The sequence below is a fragment of the Camelus dromedarius genome, chromosome 26, assembly GCF_036321535.1.
Source record: "Camelus dromedarius isolate mCamDro1 chromosome 26, mCamDro1.pat, whole genome shotgun sequence".
Classification (NCBI taxonomy): Eukaryota; Metazoa; Chordata; class Mammalia; order Artiodactyla; family Camelidae; genus Camelus; species Camelus dromedarius.
In genome coordinates, this window is record NC_087461.1 from 24,417,253 (window position 1) to 24,436,608 (window position 19,356).

Below are 19,356 nucleotides of genomic sequence, written 5' to 3' on the forward strand. Positions count from 1 at the left end.
CTAGACAGACAACCCAGATAGTGTGTCAACTTAAAGCAACATGGACAGCTAAAATCTCCAACGTGAAACGGGGCACATTGCCTCGGGAGAAAATTAAGTACAGGTTAGCAAGAAATTCTCAAGTTACAAATGCCAAGACTAACAGGCCTCAACCCAGTTTTCTGTACTTATCTCGAACATCACACTCATTCCAATCGAATAACTGGGCTCTGCTGGCACTGCCTAAAGTCCTTCGGAGGAAGGAAGTGTGTGGTGGCCTACTGCTGAGAATACTTGCAATTTTTCCTCAACAGGACATCTTCCCATTTCAGAGGGACTGTTACCACCCCCTACACAGCCTGTCAAAACTTAGCCATACACGTCCACGCCATCCCCGGGGGACCTGGAGATGCTTGGGGAGAAATTATGAAAACCAAAATTTTAGGACTTCTTGGGTGCAGACGCCACCCAACACACCAGGTTCACTGGAGTAGTAGAAGAGGACAGAAGTCAAAAATGGAAAAGTTACTTGCAGACTCTTTGGAAACGGTGCCCCAGTCCACCTTTAAACCAGCGGGCCAACCACCCCCACCACCGGCGCGGCCCCTTTGTTTGCCCAGGCGGAGGCTCGGTGGCGGCCGGGGCAACGGGGGTCGAGCCGGGCGCCCAGGGCTCGGCATCTGGCCGCGCGCGGCGCACCGGGTGGGCAGCGCATCCCCCGCGGCAGGCAGGGTCTCTCCATTTTCAAGGCCAAGGAAGCAACAATAAGACGAGTCAGGAGGCCGCCCCGGCTCGCCTCCCCCGCGGCGCCCCCCGACTCCCCAGCACCCCCTGGGCCGGGAGACCCCCGTGCGCGCCCCCCCGCCACGCCCCGACCCCGCGCCCCACGCCCGCCCGCCGGCACGGCGAGGGGTGGCCCGGGCGCCGTCCTCCCGCGCCCGCAGGGACCCCTGCCCCACCGCCGGCCGCGGGGAGGGTAAGTCCGGCCGCCCTTCCCGCCCGGGGGTCCCTCGTGCTGCGCGTCCGGGCGGGCAGGCGGCCGCGCCGGGTCCCGGCGGGCACCCCGCCTCCTCCGAGCTCCCAGTCTTTGTGTGCAAAGTAAGTGCGGGAGGCGAACCCACCTCGGCGCGCGCACAAAGGCGCGCGGCTCCCTCCCCGGCGCTCGCTCCGGGAGGCTGCGGCGGCGCCCAGCGGCCCGGCGGCTCAGGGCGGCGCGGAGGCGGCGCGGGCGGCGGCTCAGACGGCGACGGGGGCCGGTCCGGCGCAGGGCGGCTGTTTCACACCCCGCGGCCCCGCGAGTCCGAATTAAGCGGCGGGGCGGGGCGGGGGCGGGGCTAGGCGGCCGAGGCCCCGCCCCAGACACGCCCCGCCGCGCTGGCTGCTGCTCCGCGCTCCGGCCCACGGGGACTGAGCAGGGAGAAAGTCTGCGAATCTGGCCCCGGGAGGTTTTCCTTCTGTGGCTTCAGTTTGGTTGGCTTCGGAAACTCTCGAAGCAGAGGGAATATTGGAAGAAAAATACTGAGTGTCAACAGATGAGAGAGAGAAATGGGAAATTAAAGGCGGCGGGAACCCGTTTGTGGGGCCCACAATTAAACACCACACACACACACACACACACACACACACACACACACACACACACACACACACTCAGGACCCCAAGTACTCGGGAGTGTTTGGCTGGTGGGTGTCTGGCCTCCACCTCCACTCCACGCCTGTGACACTCAGAGACACTATTCCTATTGAAATTCTGCCAATACGTCACCGAAGAAAACTCAAAGGGAATGGGTGGGGGGACACACAAAGAATCAGATTTGTTGTCATTGTAAGAATTTACTCTCAAACCAGAGCTTGAAACCCAGTGACCTGGGAATTTGTTCAGATTCCTTCTCCTCAAAGGGTACTTGGAGATTTAAATTTGTTGGAAAGGAGAAAGGGGTTTGTTTCACCGCTTTTTTTTCTCTCTGATATTCACTTTTCTCAGCTCTCTTACAGCAAATTGCTTCTCTGCCCAACCCTGAGCCTCTTAGATTACAATCTACCTGAATCACAGCAGGTACAAAAATGGGACGTATCTGTTTCAGAGTAACAGACAATATAAAGATAGCAGGTAATGGATTTTAGATCAAACCTTTGTAATTTTCTTGGCAACAGATGAATAAGGGTTTATTTATTGGGAAGCTTTTTTGACTGAAACAGCTTGGTCATGATCACACAAAAAAGTCATATCACTGGTAGATTTTGATAAATAAGCTACTTCCTTCAAAGATGCTCTCAGTGTATGGCACTTGAGAGCCTGGTCATCGCTAGGCCACTAAGCCCACTGAGGGGTGGGATCACCTGCCACAGGATGTAGACATGAGCTCCTTCCCAGCCCAGGAAACTGACCTGTGTGAACTTTATCCATGGCATTTCCCACAAGCCTTACTTCTCCCCCGTCCTTGGGTTGTGTTGTTTCTATTCTCAACAATGGGTCCACTGGGCACCAAACCAGAACCTGGGATTCAGCCTCAATTTTCCCCTCACTCCCCACAGAGGAGTCACTTCCCAGTACTCACATTCTATGGGATGCCTGGGTAGCCCACCCGACACCCGTCCCACTGGTTCTGCCACAGTTGGCCTCTGGGGTCAGTTATCACACGGTGGCAGTGGCCTCCCCACTGTCTCCAGCCTCCAGTCTCACCTACGCTTTTCCTCCAAACTGCTTCCCCCTTTCCAAGTGCAAATCTGCTCTTCAAACCGTTTGTCAGGTGCCCAAATCCTACTGCATGACCCAGTTCAAGCTCCTTCGTGCAGTATCCCATACAGCAGCATACTTCTTGGCATCATCTTGACAACGCCCCTGTGCCCTTGCTGCACTGCCCAGACAAGAACCTGTTGCTCCCTCCACCAGAACACTATATGTGTAAATGGCCCTGTTTTGTGAATATGAGGACTGGACGAAAGAATCTGCCACCTGTTAGGCTTTTCCACGTGCCTCCCCTCGGCCTAGCACACGTTCACCTTGGCTCCAGCCCCCCAAGAGCGCCACTCCTCTCTGAGACCCAAGTTCCTCTGAAAAGCCTTCCTGACCTGCTCAAACTGAATGGACTTTCTTGCCCCTCCCATTCTTAGCACTGCCTTATAATGAGTGCACTGTATTATAAATATGTGCCCTTCTTGAGCAAAGTTGATACTTGACATATATACATATCTTTACATCCTCCTGCTTAACGTAGTGTCTGGAGTATAAGAAATGCGAGAGACTGAGTCATGTCTTCCCAAAATTCATATATTGAAACCCTAACCCCCAATGTGACAGTATTTAGAGGTAGGACCTTTGGGGAGCTAATTAAGTTTAAATGACATCATGAGGGTGGGGACCTAATCTGGTAGGGCTGGTGATGAGAAGAAGAGACACCAGAGATCTCTCTGTGCATGCACACAGGGGCCATGTGAGGACACAGCTAGAAAGCAGTGATCTGTAAGCCAGGAAGGCACCTCACCAGAAACCAGCTCTGCTAACACCTTGATCTTGTACTTCCAACCTCTAGAACTGTGAGACAATAAGTGTCTGTTGTTTGTTTGAGCAAAGCAAAGAGACTAATACAAGAAGTGTGCATTGGATTCTAGATTCTAACCCTGGAAAAGCACTGACCCACCAGTGAGCCTGTAATGTCACCCCAAAGCAGCCTGGACAGACTTCTATGATGCCAGGACAGTGGACAGAGTCTGGATGTGATAGGTGACCACACAGACTTTTCCTTACCCTGGAAACAGAAACGGGCAACTCATTCGATAGACTGGAATCTTAATGCCCACAGGCTCTTAGCCTTGGCCTTTCCTTTGTATCAGGAACCATTATTCTTTTAAACAAAAAACAATAAAAAGAGATCAAGTGCTGATTTTGAACTTCTTGAGTCAAAGCTTTATTAAAAGACAGGACGCCAATGCCCATTCATTAAGGCTACCCTTTTGGGCCTGCATTTCACATTCCTGGCATCTCAGGAGGATTTTAATCCAGGTGGGATCAAGTGTCTAGTTTAGCACGGGACCCTTGCAGTCACTGTGGGTGCACCTGGGAGATAAGAACCTAAAGATTATGGGCTAGGGTGATACTTACACTTGCATCCACATCAGTGCCTGGACCACATTAGGTGCATGATGGATGTTTGTCCCATGAATCAGGCTGGATCATCAGGGCACAGCTAGACTTCCTAAGGGTGCATCAGGTGGCACCCAACCCTCAGCCTGAGGCTGATGTCCTGTAGATTCCATATTCTGGTTGTGGCCTGGTCTGCAGGAAGTTCAGGGACCAGTGACATAGGCACCTCCTTGGGTTTCTACTCCTGGGCTGGCACAGTTCACCAGGTATATCAAGCACCCTTGCTCACTTTCCCCAAATGCAAAACAAAGAAAATGCTCCCCAGAGTGGTTTTTTGAGCCCTTTAGCTAATCCTTGGTGATAGAGTGCTGATCGCACTTTACTGGAAAGTGTACATAATAATTTTCCATCTTCTAACACTCACCCGCAAGGCCACCCGTAGACTCAGCTTTAACCTCATCCTTTTTACTTTGACATCTGGGGCCTTTTCAAAATTCATTCCTAAGGAAAACTGAGGAAAGCAGCGATGAACATGTGGGGACATAAAGCAGAGCAAAGCAAATCAGTTTGGAATGAGATATATTACTTTTTTATCTCCTACTTGGTCATTTTCCTTATGCACAATCTTGAAATAGTTGCTTTATGCCCTAACCATCATCCTAAAAAGCTCCAAGCAGATGAGGAAGGCTTAACAGTGCTGTAGAGGAGGGAAATTTAAGTTTTAGTTTTTAAAAATAGTTTTTTGATGGTGGTACTGAGAATTGAACCCAAGGACCTCATGCACGCTAAGTACACACTCTACCAATGAGCTATACCCCCTATTTTTATATGTGTACCTTTTCGTATCTTAAATTTTGCACTGTGTGCGTGGTCATTTGAATAGATAGTAATCAATTCAAAAAGAAATGAAATCTTAATTTAAAATCCATATTTAAAAAGTCATGTTCTTGAATATCTGTATCAGCTATTTCTGCATAACACACACGCCAAAATGTAGAGGCTTAAAATAAGAATGAATGATTTGCTCGCAATGCTGTGGGTTGGCGATTTGGATAAGACTCAGCTGGGAGACCTTGTTTCTGCTCCGCCTTGTCTTAGCTAGGCTCCACCATGTATTTGCTGTCAGTTGGGAGGTTGGCCAGGGACTGGCTTGTCCTGGGTGGCCTCCATGTCCAGAAGTTGCCTGGAGCTGTCTGCCTGAGTACCTCAGGTGCAGGATCGTGGGGACCTCACCCCAGGGCAGCTGATGAAAGAGGAAGCTGTCAGGCCTCCTGAGGTCTGGCCTCAAGATCATCCTGCTACATTCTATGCTTTGAAAATGTCACACAGCTAGCCCAACTCCAAGATTTGGGGCTCCACCCCTTGATGGTAGAAGCAGGAGTCACATTACAAAGGGACCTGAGTACTAGGATGCCACTTACGATTGGAGGAATTGCAGACATCTTTGCAAATAATCTTCCCCTCCGTCCGAGTTAAGAACCTACACAGTGGAGGGCAGCTGTCACAGGGGATAGTAGACGTCTTCAGCTGAATCACTCTGATTATAGACAAACCAAAAGCCCTTTGCAATTGAACATAAAACCCACAATGGATTCAATAAATTACAACTGGCCTCACGTCCTGAATTGAGAGATCAAAGTAGATATTTGATTTCCGCTTTTTTGTTTCTGGTTTAAAATAAGAACTAGAGGCAGGGGAAGATGAGAAAAGCTTTAGGACCCTAAAGAAGCTAAGATTGAACAGGCTGTAAACCAGTTGTTAGTTATCTGTTGCTGCATAACTAGTTATGACAGACTCAGCCCATAGATATTAGCTCCTCGCTGCTTTAGTCAGACATGTCCTGGATGGATTCTCTGCCCAGGGCCCCCCAAAGCAGAAAATCAAGATCTTGGCAGGACTCATGGCTCATTTCATCCAGAGCTCAAGGTCCTGGATTGGCAGAATTCAGTTCCTTGTGGTTGTAGGACTGAGATTCCCATTTTCCTATTGGTTGAACTGAGAGCCACTCCCAGCTCCTAAAAGCTGCCTGCATACCTTATGTTGTGGCCCTTTCCATTGTCTAGTGAGCAATGGACCATCAAATCCTTCTAGTGCTTCCAATCTCTGCCCTCCTTTAGCTCCACCTTCCTCCATCTCTGCCTCTAGACCAGATGTAAAGTGCTTAGGTGATTAGGTCAGGCCCACCCAGACCATCTCCTTATCTTAAGGTCAACTGATTTGAGAACTTTCTTAGATTTGCAAAATCCCTTCCCAACAGTACCCAGATTGGTGTATAACTGAATAACTAGGAAAAGGTGTGTGTACACCAGGGGACAGAATTCTGCCCATACAACTGGCAATATAAATAGATGAACTGATCAGAAGATGGACAGTTGTTCTTGTGTGTAAAACTTACAGAACGTGAGAGTAGGCCGAAGATGGGGGCCTTGAGGAAGTATCACATACAAGCTGATCAGCTACTTAAGTAAAACAAAAGAAGCCAGGCCCTAAGAAGCAATTCCCATGAGGTTAATAACCTAGCTCCCACACAGCTCATTGGGTAGTAAGTCTTCATTAAACCCTGATGACCTGAATACTAAAAAACAGGGAAAGAAAAACAAATTACAGCACGCTAATTTTGTCACTTAAATAGCATAATAATATGAGTATAATATTCTCCTTTATTTTGCTTAACTGCTTTGTACCAGTGTTGCATCATGTGAAGGCAGTGTTCTGTATCTGCGAAGACAATGCTTTTTGATGAAGAGACTTATAGAACTCATTTGTGGAAATGTTTTGTGAAATGATGTATAGCTTGCCAAGCAAATATAGCATACGTGTACCTTTTAAAATCAGTAGTACTTAGAAAGGATCAAAATGACAGACCCACGTCAAAAAGAATGTGCTGCAAGCTAGATCAGGTGCTGTTCCGTTAAAACAGCCTCTTTGCATGAGTATTTGTGAGCCAAGGAATGGAGGCACTTCATTAAATATGCTAAGGGCACCAGTAAGAAAAATGAACACCCTCTCCTTCCATAGCTGTCTGCTACAAAGCATTTTGCAAACTCCACAACAGAGCTGTGGTTCATAATGTAACAGAACACTTTGCCTTTTCTAGAGAGTTTAAAGTTTAGGAGAGATTTCATGTCAAAACCTTTAATGCATGTGTTGCCTAAAATGCTTAATTTTGTTTTTACAGAACACTTGCTCTTTGCTATTCATAATTTTAACATCAAAAGGTTATATGTTTACATATATTTATATAACTATAAAATGGCGATTCAAATCTGCCACTAAATATCGCCTAAAAATCAAGAGAAATAGCTGCTAGTTACATAAACAGCCACGGCATGATGCAAAGACCTGAGTTTTATGTCTTTTTCTTTAAATAAATCCAAAACCAGGGAAAAAAAAAAGGATTTCCTGAGAGTCTTCCTGTATATTAAAACTAAAATCTTTTAAAGCAAAGAGAAGGGAAGAAACACTCAAACCCTCATCCTGTCAAAAACGTTAAGATAACTCAGTATTAGACACTAATAAGGAAACAAACCGTCTCTGCATGTAGGCATAGTAAAGGCACTCCCTCTACATGTCCCAGTTCTAATAACTAACCTAGAAAATGAGTGTCCAATTCACTGGGAACATTCTATATTGTGCGCCATTTTTTCTTCTTGCTACACATGCTAGGTACATTTCTATTAACAGGGAGTATTCCTTCAATAACGGTAATAACTGGTTGAATGCCTTTTTTTTTAACATTTTTTATTGATTTTTAATCATTTTACAATGTTGTGTCAAATCCCAGTGTTCAGCACAATTTTTCAGTCATTCATGGACATATACACACTCATTGTCACATTTTTTTCTCTGTGAGTTATAACATTTTGTGTATATTTCCCTGTGCTATACAGTGTAATCTTGTTTATCTATTCTACAGTTTTGAAATCCCAGTCTATCCCTTCCCACCCTCCACCCCCCTGGCAACCACAAGTCTGTATTCTCTGTCTATGAGTCTATTTCTGTCCTTTATTTACGCTTTGTTTTTGTTTGTTTGTTTGTTTTTGTTTTTTAGATTCCACATATGAGCGATCTCATATGGTATTTTTCTTTCTCTTTCTGGCTTACTTCACTTAGAATGACATTCTCCAGGAGCATCCATGTTGCTGCAAATGGCATTATGTTGTCGGTTTTTATGGCTGAGTAGTATTCCATTGTACAAATATACCACATCTTCTTTATCCAGTCACCTGTTTATGGACATTTAGGCTGTTTCCATGTTTTGGCTATTGTAAATAGTGCTGCTATGAACATTGGGGTGCAGGTGTCATCCTGAAGTAGGGTTCCTGGTTGAATGCCTTTTATATATACTCATGTATCTTTTAAGCAAGGTAATAAAATAAGTTCATAGAGTTAGAGAATAAAGTGTAGGCTAGGACAGAAGAGGTCTAAATCATGGCTCTGCTACCAAATAGCTTGGTGACTTTGGACAAGATATCTAACTCACTGGAAGCTGTTTCCTCTGGATGTAGTGGTTAATGATTCTCTAGTAATCTACATCTAGATGTATGTATCTTCCATTTAAAAATTACAGGACTATTACACATACACACATATGTATATATAGACAGGAGTGTATATACATATGTCTTATATCTCAAAATTATAGTAATAATATTTTTCTGTTGCCACCGAGTCTTGGCTGGAAGGGGAAACTGCTCAGTCCACTTTGGGCTTGCAACTAAAGTCCGAACTGCAGCTAACGCTAAGTCTTGCCAGAGAAAGTTTGCTGATTAACTCAGCCCAGAGATTTGTATCTCAGACACACATTTGAAGTACTAATGATTACCAGACTTTAAAAAATGTTCTTTGACTGATAACATTCTTTTATGTGTTCCACCAAAATTTAATCTGGAGTAAAATGCTGCCTAGTGTCACCTGTGGCTGGGAATGTTAACATTAATAAAGACTTGAACCTGATAAGGAAAAAGAGAGAAAGAACGAATGATAAAAGGGCAGAGTTCCTCTGGGGCGGCTGAAGGATAGTTTCTGGAGATGTTTTGTAATCCTCCCCATTGGCCTCAGTCACTGTCATCACTTGGAGCAACCTACCTTGTTCTGATTCCAGTTTGCCCCAATGGTCGCCCTTTTGCAAGTTAACAGCTGAGACACATAGCAAGAAACTGTACTTTGACATGCACCTGCTTTTTCCAGATCATTCCTCCCTACAACTGCTAAGCCATCTGCTCTCATCTCCATGAGAGCAGAAGCAACCCCTCAAAAGGCTAAATGAAAGAAATGCAAAAATATAATAGAAGCTATCTTTCTCTTTGAAAGACCAATAAAATTGACAAACCTCTGTACAAAATGGGACAGAGAGACAAAGTAAAAAAATATATATTAGGAATGGAGACAAAGACAAAACTACAGACACTCAAAGAGTATGGATGCTCGGAATATCAAAACACAAGGAAAAACTTTATCTGAAAAGTTAAATGAAATGGAAAAATTCCTAGAAAAATTCCACTTGCTACAAACAACTCAGGGTGAAATAGGAAACCGGAAGAGTCCCAGAAACTTTCAGGGGCTTGAATCGGCAATTAAAATTTTGTCACAGAATTAGGAGGAATCAGGTACTATGGAAATTTATTTTAAGGATGATTAATGATACTCATGGCTTGGTTAGGGATGGGCTTAATCTTTTTGAGAGACAATTTATGAACGTGACCAATTAAAAGCAGAACTTCTTTTTCACTCTTAACTTCCCTACTTCCCAGCTGCCCCTTATCAAGAGGACCCCTGACAGTCACCCTCCTATAACTTTAGAACAATCTTTATTTCCTCTCTCAGGCCCCACATCCACTTGGGTCCCAAAACCAATCCATTGCTTTCACTGGATTTCTCTCATAGTCACATGTTTCTCTCCATCGCTATCCAATTCTGCCTGGACCACAGATAATCCTCAGTGGATGGGCAGCCACCAATACTCCCTTCCTCACATCCACTCCACACGGTTTACACCAGGTGGACAGCATAATGTTTCAGTCATACGTGCACATACATATGTTTATTTTCATATTATTTTTCTTTATAGGTTCCTACAAGATATTGGTTACTCCCAGTTTATCCCTTCCCACCCTCTTCTCTCCTGGTAATCATAAGTTTGTTTTGTATGCCTATGAGTCTGTTTCTACAACAATTATTTTAAATCTTTCCAAAAGATGTTAGCTATTTCCCTACTTTGTTATAAAAAGGTTCTTAGAGGCATTATTTCAAAAAACAATTCTGATCTCCTTGTGAAAGGCCCAACTGAGTATCTTTATGAGGAATTTTGCTAAAGGTACATTGCCCATTTGCTGGAATAACTTTTGTTAAGTCTCAGTTTTCTACGAAGGAAAATAATCTGATCAGCAGTCTATGGAACAATTGGAAGCTTGGGCTTCGAAATATATCCAGGCAAATGGGAAGACAAGGGACATTGTTTCAACTGAGATTTTCACAATTCTCAGTGCTCTCCCGATGACACAGAGTCAGCCCAGGGGACTACTAATGAGGTAGAAATATGAATATGCATGAGCTGGAATCACACCAAGAGGCTGATAAAGGGTATTGTTGCTCACTTAGGTCTGCCTGGTATGAAAAAGTGGAGGGGTGCTGGGAGTAAACAGTGGGCAAGTTTGCGGCAGATTTTCTCCTAGTTTATAAGGACAACCCTTGATTAAGAACAGCTATCATGAAAGACACACTCAGACACACAGTCCCTTATTTAACTGTTAACTATTGTTAAAGAGACAATAGCAAATGTAGAAAAATAAAGTAAAAATAAGAAATGCAGGTGAGCGGATAAGAGCAGAAGGAGGAAGAGAAGGAAAGGGATAAGGAACAATAAGAGAAAAGGGAGAGAGAAAAGGAATAAGTTACTGGGGACAAGAGTAGGGTGGGAGGGGAGCAGAGGAAACAAAGAGGCTGGGAAGGAAAAGGAAATTAGCAGAGAGAAAGACACGGGATATTTTAAGATTTTTTTTGTGAAGGTCATGCCCTGGTTTTCACTGTGACTTAGACTCAGGAAACAAACCTTCCTGTTGAGGCATGTGTGGGATTCTTGGTCGGCCCCTTGTAAGTGGTTGTTATATATCAAGATAAGAGTATCTACAAAGGGGGAGGGCCTTTCCCTGGGGAAGACAGACATCTCCTCAACTAGAAACGGCTGACAGAGACAGAGCCCTGGTCTTGCCCAAGAAGGAGTCAAACCACGTGGGAGACACAGTTTAAGAAACAAAATTGCTCTACACAGAATACAATTGAAGATGAAATGGTGCATTCTGTCTCTGCCGCTCAATACAAGTAGCCCCCGAGTCTGGAAAGTTTGCTTTTTACCACCTCACTTTTACGAAAGACATACTTGTTTTCACTAACCGAAAAAATCCAAAGAAGATTTATGCTTTTAACAGAAAAGTCGAAAAGTGAAAATAGGGTTCAGCGTTTGCTTTGTGGCAAGATGTCATAGAAGCAGTGAGCGCCCCAGCAGGGAGAGGGGCCCCGCCAAGCCCCCTTCCGTGAGAACCACGCTCAGCATCTCAGTGTCAAGCTGCCGTAGTTCTGGACTGTGTCTGTGAGCATCTCTGCTTTACTTGGTACATCCAAGATGTGTCTTAATGTAGAATTCCTTCTTTGCTTTTTGTCCTCATTTTATTGTACTTTCTTTATGTGCTTCAAAGGTACTGCTTTTTTTTTTTTTTTAAACCAGTTGAAGGTCTGTGGCAGTCCCGCCTTGTGCAAGTCCATCGGTGTCATTTTCCAGCATCATTTGCTCACTTTGTGTCTCTGTGTCACATTTTGGTAATTCTCACAATATGTCAGCTTTTTCATTACAATTATATCTGTTACGATGATTGTGATCAGTGACCTTTGATGTGCCTACTACAACTCACTGAAGGCTCAGGTGATGGTTATCATTTTTTAGCAATAAAGTATTTTTTAAATTAAGATATGTACTTTTTTTTTTAAAGACATAATGTTATTGCACACTTAATAGACCACAGTAGTGTAAACATAACTTTTTTTTTCTCTTTACTATTCTTTTTTTTTTTAACATTTTTTATTGATTTATAATCATTTTACAATGTTGTGTCAAATTCCAGTGTTCAGCACAATTTTTCAGTTATTCATGGACATATGCACACTCATTGTCACATTTTTTTCTCTGTGAGTTATCATAACATTTTGTGTATATTTCCCTGTGCTATACAGTGTAGTCTATTCTACAATTTTGAAATCCCAGTCTATCCCTTCCCACCCTCCACCCCCCTGGTAACCACAAGTCTGTATTCTCTGTCTGTGAGTCTATTTCTGTCCTTTATTTACGCTTTGTTTTTGTTTGTTTGTTTGTTTTTGTTTTTTAGATTCCACATATGAGCGATCTCATATGGTATTTTTCTTTCTCTTTCTGGCTTACTTCACTTAGAATGACATTCTCCAGGAGCATCCATGTTGCTGCAAATGGCATTATGAAGATGTGGTATATTTATACAATGGAATACTACTCAGCCATAAAAACCGACAACATAACTTTTACATGCACTGGGAAACCAAAAAGTCGTGTGACTTGCTGTATTGCTATATTCACTTTATTGCCATGCTCTGGAACTGAACCCACAATATCTCTGAGGTGTGCCTGTATCATAATTTCATAACTTATGGCTTCCTTGAATTGAGGAAACATGGAAGTAGCTGTCTGTGTTTGAGCTCTGACAAAAATAGAAGGATAAGACCGGAGTCAAGACAGTTGAATACCAGGAGTAGTTGTCCTGGTAGGGAAGGCAGAACACAGTCCATCTCAGGAAGAGCTGTCAGGAGAATAGAAATAAGGCGTGGGGAACATTCAGGTAAATGCCAAAGAAATAGCCCCAGGCACATGCAAGGTCTGGGCTGGGCCCTGGTTACTGCTTGACATTTAGATTTTCTAAATCTGGGCTATCTTGAGGGCTGCTCCCTGTATTTATTAGAGGGCCATTCCCCCAAAGCACAGACCCTGACCCTTGGAGATTTCCTTTCCTGATTTCCAGCCAGGGGAAACTATAATGACCTTCATTAATTTCAGTTAACCCTACAATGTTTAACAATCTTTGTTAGAAACTTTAATTCCTCAGATTTGAATAGTTTATAAACAGACTTCTTTGAGTGAGAGCTCAAAGAGTCTTGGGTCTTTTTTTTTTTTTTAAGTACTTTTGATTTTCACACTGCAGTATATAAACATTTTTGTGAAAGTCAGTTTTCTTGAGGTATAATTTACACACAGTGAAATTTACTCTTTTGAATGTGCAGCTCTCTGAATTTTGACAAATGTATGTGGTTGTATAACTGCCACCACAATTATGAGAGAGAACAATTTCATCACCTGGAAAAGTGGTTTCAAGCCCCTTTGTGATCAATACTCTGCTCCCACCTCTAGGCCCTGCAACTGCTCCTCTGACTTTTTGCCTCACAGTTTTTTGCCTTTTCTAGAATGCTGAATGAATGGTATTAAACAGTTTGCAGTCTTTTCTGTATGGCTTCTTTCACTAAATGTGAAGTTTTGAAATTCATCCATGGTTTTGGATGTGTTAGTAGTTTGGTCCTTTTATTTCCAAAAGATACTCCATTGCATGGATGTACCACAATTTATCCATTTATAGTTGATGAATGTTTCTACATTTTCCAGGGTTGGGTGACTATGAATCAGCTGCTGTAAACATCTCATATAGGTCTTTGTGAGGACATATGTTTTCATTTCTCTTAAGTAAATACTTAGGGGTGGGATTTTTGGGTTGTACGGTATCATGAGTTGAATTGCTTCCCCCTGAAAAGATATGTTGAAGTCCTAATCCCGAGTACCCCAGAATGTAATTTTACTTGGAAACAAAGTCATTGCAGATGTAATTTTAAAAGATGAGGTCATACTGGAGTAGTGTGGGCCCTTTATCTAACTGGTAAACTTATAAGAGGGGAAGAGACACAGAAACGGAGACACACAAAAAGAAGATGGCTATGTGACAACACAGGCAGAGACTGGAGTGATGGACCTATAAGCCAAGGAACGTCAAGGGTTGCTGGCAAACACCAACAGTTGGAGATTCAGGGAACGATAATCCCATATAAGTTTCAGAGGGAGTGTGGGTCTGCTGACAACTTGATTTCCCGGAAGTGTGAGATGATGAATATCTGTTGTAAGCCACCTGTTTGGGATACTTTGCACAGCAGTCCTAGAAAACTAACACATATGGTAAGCATACATTTTGCTGGATAGGAGCTACCAGGCTGTTCTCCACAGCACCTGTGCTTCCACTCCCATCAACGACACAAGAGAGCTCTGGTTGTTCTACAGCCTGCCAGCACTTGATGTTGTCCTGTTCTGTTCTAGCCATTCTAGTAAGTGTATAGTGATAGCTCATTGTGGTTTTAGTTTTCATTTCCCTGGTGGCCTATGATTTTGAGCATCTTTTCACGTGCTTACTTGCTATCCATATATTTTGTTTACTGAACTGTCTGTTCAAGTCCAGTTCTTATTTGTTGTGTGTTTTCTTGGTGATAATGGATAAAAGAGTCTTAAGAGTTCTTTTATCCATTATCAGGTGTATGTTTTGTGAATGTTTTATCCCAGCCTGTGATTTCTCTTTTTATTTTCTTAACAATGTCTTCTGAAGGAGAAAAAACTAAATATAATGATGTCCTAGTTACCCATTTTTCTTTTATGGTTTGTGTTTTTGTTTTGTACCTAAATAACCTTTGCCCAAGCCAAGGTCAAAAATATTTTCTCTTATGTTTTTTTCTGGATGTTTTATAGTTTTTTGTGTTTATATTTAGGTTTATGATCTATTTCAATTAATATTTCTATTAATTTTTGCATATGGTGCTAAGTAAAGGTGAGTTTCACTTTTTTTTTCTTTCTTTTTTGTTTGCATATGGATTTGCAATTGCTCCAGCCTCTCTTATTGAAAAGACCATTTTTTTTTATGCATACAAATTACTTTGGTAGCTTTGCTGGAAATCAGCTGACTATATAAATGTGGGTCTATTTCTGGATTTCCCATTCTGTCCCATGTATTTCTAGCTCTATCCTTTTATCAATATCACACTATATTATTTGTCTTCCTTGATAATAAATCTTGAAATCAGTTAGCATGAGTCATCCAACTTTGGTTTTCTTCAAAATTACTTTGGTTATGCTAGGTTCTTTGTTTTTCTATATACACCTTAGAATCAACATGTCAATCTTTTTTCAAAAAACTTCCTGGGATTTAAATTGAGATCATATTAAATATGCAGATCGATCTGGGGAGAGCTGACACCTTAACAATATTTAGTCTTCTAATCCATAAACATGGTATATCTTTCCATTTATTTAGGTCTTTTTAGATTTCTCTCATTAATGTTTTGCACTTTTCAGCCCACAGACCTTGCACATATTTTATTAAAGTTATCCCTACACATTTCATAGCTTTGATGCTATTCTAAAGGATACATTTTTAAAAATTTCAACTGCTAATTATTTATCACTGAATTATAGAACTACAATTGATTTCCATATGTTGACCTTGTATCCTATGAACTTAATAAACTCTCATACTACTTCTAGGAAATTTTTTTAAAGAATCCCTTGGGATTTTTAATGTAGATAATCATTCACTGGCAATAAGGAGAGTTTTATTACTTAGCTTCTCTGTTTTTCAAATTTGGCAACCCTTTCAGGGGACTCCATGGAAAGGGGCATGTTTGCAGCAAATGAGAAGAATCAGATTCAGTTCCATATTTTACATGTTTTCAAAGCACCCATTAAACTGATGCTTGATTTAAACAGATTCGTTTAAAAAGTTCTCTGTTCAACTGCTCCTGTGTCATTTGTGTTCTGCGACTGACTCCTATTGCAAACTCTTTGATTCTAAGCTCTTGAGTGTTCAAACTGTACAATTCACTTTGGATGAAATATTTCCTCATGCGGATCAGTTTTTAAAATGTATACAAAATGGAACATTTTGTGGCTAGACATAAGCCAAATGCCACAGGGCAAGGGAAAATTAAAGCAAGATGTATAATTAAAGAGTTAAGACCAAGGAATTAAAGAATGTAAAGGACAAAAAAAAAAAAAGATAATTCTTAGCTTAGTTGGGCTGCAAGTCTATTAAAGGAAACAGGATACATGGCCTTGAGAAGTCCCCTAGACTCCTAGACTAGACACACATGTGGATTTGAGGTTAGGGAAGAGAGGAAGGAGAATAAACAAGATTTGAAACGGAAGGATTCAGATTCTTTGAGGCTTTCCCAGTCGATGTGGGGTGGTACCAGCCCTGGTCCACAGCTTGCCTGTTACTTACTGGAAAGAGAATACAGACCAGGGAGGGTTAAAAAAAAAAAAAAAAAAGGAGTGGGGGGCAAAAATTCTGCAAGGTGAAAAAGACCTACAAAAATATCTCGCAGTTAGGAGAAGACATGTCCAGACAACACACAATACCTAAAAATTCATTTTAGTTGCTCTATGACTCCCAGGCACTTGCTCTTTAAGCTCATTACAGAACACATCTCAAATGTCAGAGAAACGAATCCCTTCTACCAACAAAGTTTTTTCACAGTCTTTCCATAAAGTGATACACCTGTTTTTTTTTTTTTAATCTTGGTTATTCCATCAACACCTTTAAAGAAGTCTGTTTCTCAACCTTCATTCAATGAGCCTTCGTGCATCCACACTGGGGCTGGGCAGTGTTTCAGGACCTAAGAATTTAGAGATTAAAAATGTGTTCGCTGATCTCAGCAAGCTCACAGCCCAGTGGAGGAGACAGACAACTATGCAAATAGTTATGATGTAATAAAATATCGTGATGGACAAACAGGTGGGAGCCGAAATGAGAGAGGCTTAGCTCGGGCTGGGGAGGAGACTCAGAGAAGGCTTCCCGGAGGAGACATCACCCAAGATGTATGCTAAAGGGTCTGTGCACTGGAGAAACTTTTTTTGGCTCTAGGTTCAGGTAGATGAGCAATTAACCAGAGCAGGCAATTATATCAAATAATCTACATCTTGAACCCTTAATTGAACGTTAACTTACACTGGGCATTTATTTACCAGGTTACTTGGTTGTAGGGTCAAGATTTTGTTTTAAGTATATACCTTCTAATTGGAGTTCTTTTGCCTTCCTTCCTGTACAAACCATACCCATAACAAATTAACTACACGACTTCCAGTTTGTTTATTTAAATGGGAGCTGGAATGGGGAGGCAATTACAAAGAAATCTGAGTAAAGAATCCTTCTTGATTTTTACTACTTCACTCATCTTAGAGAAGTCACTCGCCCACACCTAATTTGACAGCCATTTGTCTTCAGCAGCTCATTGTCATTCTTTCCCAAGTATTTGATTTGATTTTTGTAACAACCATCCCCTTTCATCTGGCACTCACATTCTGTTGACTTATTTCATGTTTAATTATATTACAGTATTATAATAACAATAGGCATAAACAAGTTTGAAGCAAACACCTCTTTTCCTCAGTAAGAAAACAATCCAATCTGTAGAAGCAGGAGTGTGTGGAGAACAGTCCATCAGCTGCAAGAGTCTAGGATGCATGGGACTCACTCTGTCCATCTGACAGAGAGAATTCAGAGTGACAGTCAATCCAGGAGGTGGCTCAGTGGACATCTGTTTAAAGGGCATCACCTACAGAAAAGGCACAAGTATTCCATGGAGAGTGAGCAGCACAGAGATATGGAAAAAGCAAAAGGAGCACAAATATATATGGAGGATGTGATGAATTCAGACTTCAAGATAAAGATCTCACAGGTGGGCTTTACATTCTAAAGTCAGTTACAGCTGTCCATTTTCCCAGGATTTTTCTACTCTTAAGCAAAAATGTCAAACTCATCTTTCTCCACAGTAACACTCAATATTGCTGAGGACACCGATTTTTAGTGAAATTGCCAACATCAGTTACAAAGCATTCTTCTGGGTAATGGAGGATGGTCAAATGTCAGTTGCCAGTGTCATCAGGTACCATGGTACTTGCCTCACGTGATTCTTAGCAAACATGAAACAATATAGAGGCAGGTGAGGCAGGTGCCCAACTCAGAAAACACATGGAGGACCATTCAGTAATCACTGGTCTCTGAAAGATGCCTGTGAACAAAGCAAATGATCTAGTGATACTAAGAATAAATAAAACCACGAAATCCATCAGGAGATGAGAGACGTGTGGAAGCTACTCCAACACTGGTTGAAAAGATCGGGGAAGAGATGACAGAGCCGGTTCCCCCTGGGCCCAGGAATTGTTCAGCCCATTTTATCTCAAAGTAAGAGAAGTTGGGGGTCAGCTCCCAAGGCGCTTGAACGTCCCTGGGTAGAAATCCATATTTAGGCATGAAATCTGCATGTATAGCAAATTCAGTGAAACAGCTCAAGCAGCTGACATGTGCAGGGAGGAAAAGAACAGGGGGAGTGGAACCCTTAAATCAAGAATGCAGAGGTCTGGGGGAGGGGCAATATAGGGGAGAGGAGTAGGGGTTACCAACTACTGGGTGTAAATTAGGCTCCAGGATGTACTGTACAACCAGGGAATATAGCCAATTTTTTTATAATAACTATAAATGGAAAGTAATCTTTAAAAATTGTATTAAATGTTTAAAAAACAAATGAAATAAAATATTAAAAAAATAATACAGAGATCTTGTAAACCAAGAGCACATACATAACTAAGTTTATCGTGCTCAGTAAATATTCAAGAGTGAGACACACTTGTGCTCCTGGTGGTCCACTGAATTAGATGCGTGACAATAAATTTGTTGATCAGAATGTCACTTGTGTGTGTGTGTGTGTGTGTGTGTGTGTGTGTGTGTGTGTGTATCCCTTCTAGCCCTGCCAGTTTTCCAACTTGGCACCAAATCTGTGCTCCATCTCAGGGTCACCCTTCGTTCCTTCTGCTTTGATGCTATAACAAGACTTCATTCAACCACACACACCTTTCTGGGACAGTGAGCGGAGCTTGGCCCCTGCTCTGAAATACAGAATTTGTAACTGCTCCAAGCTGGGCCCTGACAATCATGACTGTGATGGCTCTGGCAGCCCTGTGGGGAGCCCATGAGAACAGGCAAACAGGAGGGACCAGCCTGCTTTGCAGCTGTGACATGATGTGCCAAAATAGGCATTCATGTCTTGTAGAAGAGGAAAGGGGGAAGGGACAGAAAGGGTTTGGCTCCTATGGGAACAGAGCTGTGGTTTACAATCCAGATCAGATTTCTTTTGCTCATTTTTATGGTGAAATTCTAGCAACTTCAGAATGTAGTGCTATTGCTTAGAAG

At 42.4% G+C, this 19,356-nt stretch overlaps 1 protein-coding gene across 2 annotated transcripts in view; it reads right to left on the reverse strand.

Annotated features, from left to right (window-relative positions):
* FAM107B (family with sequence similarity 107 member B) overlaps positions 1-19,356 on the reverse strand; it is a 192,227-nt gene that overhangs the window by 66,003 nt on the left and 106,868 nt on the right. The window contains exon 1 of one of the 2 annotated variants that reach the window (XM_031444563.2): positions 1,101-1,230. The exons of the other annotated variant lie outside the window; for it this stretch is intronic. The gene's annotated coding sequence lies outside the window, so the exon portion shown is untranslated. Of the gene's footprint in view, positions 1-1,100; positions 1,231-19,356 lie in introns of those variants that run through there. 2 annotated transcript variants of the gene reach the window in all.